Source organism: Miniopterus schreibersii (genome assembly GCF_964146895.1).
Source record: "Miniopterus schreibersii genome assembly, chromosome: 6".
Classification (NCBI taxonomy): domain Eukaryota; kingdom Metazoa; phylum Chordata; class Mammalia; order Chiroptera; family Miniopteridae; genus Miniopterus; species Miniopterus schreibersii.
In genome coordinates this window covers 54,352,030-54,358,337 of record NC_138107.1, presented here as the reverse complement: position 1 = coordinate 54,358,337, position 6,308 = coordinate 54,352,030, and positions in this window count along the sequence as shown.

Genomic DNA, 6,308 nt, shown 5'->3' with positions numbered 1-6,308 from the left:
ACTTGTCTTGAAGCTGTATGTGCATGGCAAATTCACTGTGTATTACTAGATTGTATACTTCTGGGGGTGACTTTGGGGAAACAATGGGAGCTAAAGCTTTGTTTGACAACACTGCTTGGAACACTTAGCCCACCATCCACTCAGGACTTCCTCCTTGCTCTAACCCAACATCTGAGATAAAAGCAGCATGAAATGGCTGTTAAGCTACTTTGGCTCTTCCTCCTAGGGGTGTGTCCTTTGCACCAGGGGATTCCTTGTTCACTGTTTTTCCTTCTGTCTCTTCATACCACAATAGATGGAATCATAGGAACTGTCCTTCATAGTTTGGCTGCTATCTCTGAATCTGTACCACTCATTCTGTGTCTTTGAAACACCAGGGATAGGTGCTGGGAGGGGCACTGCAATTTTGCTTGTAACCAACCCCACCATGCTGAGAGTGATTTAGATAATGCAGTCTCTCACCTGATCAAGTTCTGGAAAATGCTTTTGGGTTAGGGTCCTTGCTTATTGATGTTCTGATTTCAAGAGGTATATCCACATCATTTCTTTTTTCCCCTTTTTATTGAATTTATTGGGGTGACACTTGTTAACAAAATTATATGGGTTTCAGGTGCACAATTCTGTAACACATCAGCTGTACACTATATTGTGTGTTCACCACCCCAAGTCAAGTCTTCCTCCATCACCATTTATTCCCCCATACCCTCTTCCACCCCCCAATCTCCCCCACTGTTACCATGTCCATGTGTTTTGGGGGTTTTTTTTTGCTCAATCCCTCCACCACCAATGCCACCTAGCCCCCCACCCCTGACAGCTGTCATCCTGTTCTCTATGAGTCTGTCTCTATTTTGCCTTAGTTCATTTCGTTCATTAGATTCCACATATGAGTGAAATCATACAGTACTTGTCTTTCTCTGTCTTATTTCACTCAGCATAATGTTCTCTAGGTCCATCCATGCTGTTGCAAAGGGTAAAAAATTGTCTTCCTTTTTATGGCAGAGTTGTATTCCATTGTGTAAATGTACCACAGCTTCTTCATCCACTCATCTACTTGTGGGCACTTGAGCCACTTCCAAATCTTGACTATTGTAAATAACACTGCAATAAACATAGAGGTACATATAGTTTATCAAATTAGTGTTTTGTATTTCTTCTGATAAGTTCCCAGAATTGGAATCTCTGGGTCATAAGGCAGTCCCATTTTTAATTTTTGAGGTAACTCCATACTGCTTTCCACAGGGGCTACACCAATCTCCACTTCTGGCTCTCAAGTTCACCCCGGCTCTTTGCATCTAAAAGTCCTATAATTTACTCTTGTTCCCATAGTGCCACCATTTTTCTTCTTAGCCCCAATTAGCTTCACCAACACCAAAAATTCAAGTGACTTGATTTAATGGTGGTAAAATCTTAAGTTTTCCAGTACTTTAAAGAAATCACTCCATTGCCTTCTGCCTTGCAAAGTTTCTGGTGAGAGGTCTGCTATAATTTGTACACTTGTTTTATATGTAATGTATTTGTTTATTTCTGGTTCCCATCAAGATTTCCTCTTAATTTTTGATTTTCAGCAGTTTTACTGTGATGAGTCTAGGTATGTTTTGTTTGTTTTGTTTTTTATTCTGCTTGGAATTCTCTGAGCCTTTTGGATCTTTTTGTCATTAACTTTGGAAAATTCTCAGCCATTGTACCATTAAATACTCTTTGCCCTGCTCTCTCTCTGCTTTCTGGGACTCAGATTAAATTTATGTTAGACCATTTGAGATGGTCTCATAGCTCTATTGGATGCACTCTTCTGTTTTATTCACTCTCTTTGTATTTCAGTTTGGATCATTTCTGTTGACCTCCTTCAGGTTCACTGATTCTTTCCTGTGCTGGGTCCAGTCTGCTGACAAGCATATCAAAGTGGTTCTTCATCTCTTGATACTATATTTTTATTTCTAGCACTTCATTTAAGTCTTTTATAGTTTCTGTCTCTCTGCTAAAATTCCCCATCAGTTTTTGTTTGCTTTCTGTCCACCCATTTCACTAGATCCTTTAGAATTTTAATCACCATTATTTTAATTTTTAAAAATTGATTTTAAAGAAGGAGGAGGGGGGGAGAGGAAAAAAAATCAGTATTAGCATTGATCAGCAGCCTCCTACACGTGCTCAGACCAGGGATTGAACCCACAACCCAGGCATGTGCCCTGACTGGGAGTCAAACCCATTACTTTTTGGTGCATGGGATGATGCTCTAACCAACTGACCCACACTGGCCAGGGCAATCACAAGTATTTTAAAGTTCCTTTTGGATAGTATCAATATCTGGACCATATCTGGGTCTAGTTCCGTAGACTATCTCTTGACAATGGGTCATTATCACTTTTTCTTGCTTTTTAATGTATCTTATAATTTTTTATTGAATGCCAGATATTGCACTTAAAAGAACAGTAGAAACTGGGATAAACAGTATTTATACCTGCAAATGGTCAAATCTCTGCTTCTATCAGCCATTAATAGCTCCCATCAGTAGTGCATCTGGGTTTGAGTTTTATTGCTAATATCGTTACCTTCAGTATTACACATTTCAAATTCCTTCAGTGGTGGACTGCCTCTACTTTATGTTTAGTGTGTGGAATGCCAAAGTTTTCCTCAGTGTTCTTGCTTCACCCTCAGCTTTCAGCTGGGTGTTTCTATACAAGTGAGATCTCTCTCTGACCCCACCCATCTCCTAGCTGTAGAGATCTGTTGCTTGTTTCTTTGTGCAAGGCTTGTGGTTGGGGCAGCCATTGTTTCCCCCCCTCTAGCTGCAGTCTCATGCAGGTCCTGAGCTCTTAGGGGTGGGCCTTTCTCTCTCATGGCAGTCAGACTCTACATTGTAATGGGGGGGGGGGGTGAGTCTTAAGTGAGAGCAAGTTTCCTGTCCCTCTCTCACTGGCAGCAGACTTCTGCTTTGTATCAGTGCAGGATCCTGGTCACAAGTGGGTTTCCTGCCCCCCTCCAGCATCTGATGACTTTTGCTTCAGCTCCTTCACCGCCACAGCCAACGTTTTCCTGGAGCCAGAGGACAGGAAGGTTTTGTACCACTCCTCTCAATTCTAGGAGATAAAACAAAAACAAGATTGATAACTTTGGAAAACATAAAAAGGAACCAAGTCCCCAAGAAAAAATATAGTAGTGAAATTAACTCAATGAAAGGGTTTTTTTAAAGCAAGTAAGACATAGTTGAAGAGATAATTAAGACTGCATTAGGATATCTCCACAAGGAAACATTTAGGAAAATAATTTTAGAAATACAGATGAGGTGTAAGAAATATAGGGAATGCAGTAAGATTTAACATAAATGTGTTTAGAATCTCTGAAACAAAGGAGAGAGAAATGAGACAGAAGCAATTTTAAAAAAAAATAATAGCTGAGAACTTTTGAAAACTGGTGAAGTCACAAATTGTGAAGCCCAAGCAGAATTTAAATTTTTTAAAAAATTATCTTTGTGGATTTCAGAGAGAGGAAAGGAGAGGGAGAGAGAGAGATAGAAACATCAATGATGAGAGTGTCATTGATCGAGCCCGCAACCCGGGCATGTGCCCTGACCGGGAATCGAACCCCAATCGCCTGGATCCCAGGTCGACGCTCAACCACTGAGCCACGCCCAGCTGGGCCCAAGAAGAATTTAAAACAAACCAAAAAACCTAGTCACATTCACTGTAAATGAAAAACCAAAGAAAAAAATCTTACAAAACAGCTAGAGAAAAAAGATACTACCTTCAAAAGAGCAATAATTAAACTTATTGCTGGTTTCTCAAAAGAAATAATGAAAGCCAGAAGGCAAACAGAATATTTTGAGAGTGCTAAAAGAAAGTAACAACAATCTAGAATTCTATGCCCAGCAAAGAAAAGTTCTTCAAAATTGAAAGGGAAATAAAGGCATCTCTGGACATCACAACAGAATTATCACTAGCAGGCCCGCATTAACGGAAATAACTGAAGACAGGTTCTTCAGACAGAAGTACAATGAACCTAGATGGAAAAGGAGGGGCAAGAAGAAAAGATTGATGAAAAGGGTAAAACATATGGATAAATCTAAATATTGACCGTATATAACAAGAATGCACTGTGGGGTTTAAAAAATTGTATATAGAGAAAATGAGAGCACACAACAATGGCATGAAATTCCAGAGGAGACTCTTGGAGTTAAAATGTTTTAAGATTGTTGCATTGTCTGGAAAGAAGGTTCTTCCTTTAGGCTATTCCTGGAAGTCGAGTTGACTGTCAAGTGGGTATTGGTAAAGAATTTTGCTATTTTTAAGTTGGATTGAAGGTACATTCTCACTCAGATCCAATTCCACTCCTTTCATGACATTTTTTTTTACTTACTTCTGCTCTTGCCTCTTTATGTTTCTTAAAGAAGCAGTTTACCATAAAGGACAGCTCAAGGGCTGTGGAGTCAGACCTCCTGCTCTCCCCTGTACTTGGACAAGCAATTTACTACTTTGAGCTTTCACTTTTCACACCTGTGAAATGGGAGGCACTGATACTACTCACCTCACAAGATTACTGTGCTAGTTAAATGAGGTTAAGTGTACAAACAGCCTGCAGCGTAATGGCCAGTACCTAGAGCCCGTGCTGCCGGGGAAGGACTCCTTTCTCTCCTCATGGACCGCATTGCGCACAAATTGCGCTGTGCAGCGTGAGGCCAGATTACTCAGCCTCCCACACCGTCTCCTGGGTTCCTATGTTATGATCATCACCCCTCCTCTCCTGACCAGACTGTAACCTTCTCCAGGTTTTTCCTCTTGTATCCCTAGTTCAATGAATGCTTTTTGGAATCAAGAGTAATACTTGTTTGGAGAAAACATGTAAATGAGATAAAATACAGTCCTGAACCACACATTCTGTTGGAAAGTGTCTTTATAGCTGGTCATTGCAGAAGGATGTTTGAGGCTTTGAATTAAGGTTCTTCAGCTGCCCATGAAAAGCATCAATGGTGAAAACATCACGTATTAATGAAAAGAGAGAAGTGCTATTTTACCATTCAGGAACCCTCTAGTTTAAGCCCCGAAGATTCCAGGCAGGGCCAGTGCTGAGCACCATGGATTGCTGCCCTTCAAACCCGTATCTCGAGTCTCATATAATACCTTTTCTGGGCAGGAATCCCATCTGCATAATCTCTGCTAAATGGCTGTTTATTAGATCTGACTTGAAAAATACCAAGTTAAGTCAGACAGTTAAAAACAATCTGCTTGATGCTCATAACTGGCTTAATTTATCTTTCCTTTCAGTAATCCCACACATTACCTATTTGTTTGCTGTAATGAACATGCCATTCAGCTAAAATAAGATTAACTGCTTAAACCGAGGCATTACAGGCAGAGAACTTTATGCCGTTTTGCATTTCATTGTAAGGTTCAGCAGTTAAACAGTACTTCTTCCTCTGTAATCAAGATGGTTTCACTGAGGATTAGGGGTCCCCAGCCAATTCTCCTGATGGAACATTTGAGGCAGCAAATTTCTATGTCTAGGTTATAGCCTGGCAGCAACACTCAAAATCACACCTGTTGGCCTCATCAGCGCTCAAATAGCTCTTTGTGAAGTCCCCCTCTGTTCTAAGGGTGATGAAATCTCACCTGCCATGCATACTGCAAGGAAAACCAGAAGGGGGCTCGGCCATGCATCTGCAAAATGGCACTGTGATGACTCAGGTGGGATCAGAGTTCAGAAAATTAACCCAAGTTCCCCACAAATGAACAAACATTCACCTGTTCTCAGCATCAAGGTCAAATCCCGCTTCAGTAGAGCTTTCTATATTGTTCCAGCCCCACTCATCTCACCTCCCCCCCCCCCCGTCAACTCTAATTGCAATTACAGTTTCCCTTACATTAAGACTGATTATTTATTGACTTATATGAGATATATCATTGTTCTTTATGGGCTAACGCTAGCCTCTTCAATCAGGCTGCAAGCTCTCAGAAGTCAGACACTAACATCTGCATGGTCCTGGGCCCATAAGAAGGGCCTGCCTAATAATAGCACCTGACTGAAGGAAAATAGCCTCTGTGTGATTTGACCCTTTATGACTCTGCCTGGGGACAATCAGCCTCAGCTGAGCCTGCAGGGAGCCCCTAACCCTTGTTACATTTTCTCTTCTGTGGATCAGGTTTCATTTTGTTGGTGAAAGGGACTTACCATGGTGACCAACAGATTTGCCCATCCACTCATTGATTTAGTCATTCAACAAATATTAAGCACCTACTATGTGCCAAGTCTCCTTTCTCAGAACTCTTTAAGAACTGAGAAACTTCTTGCTGACCATTTTGGCAGAAATGGGGAAAACA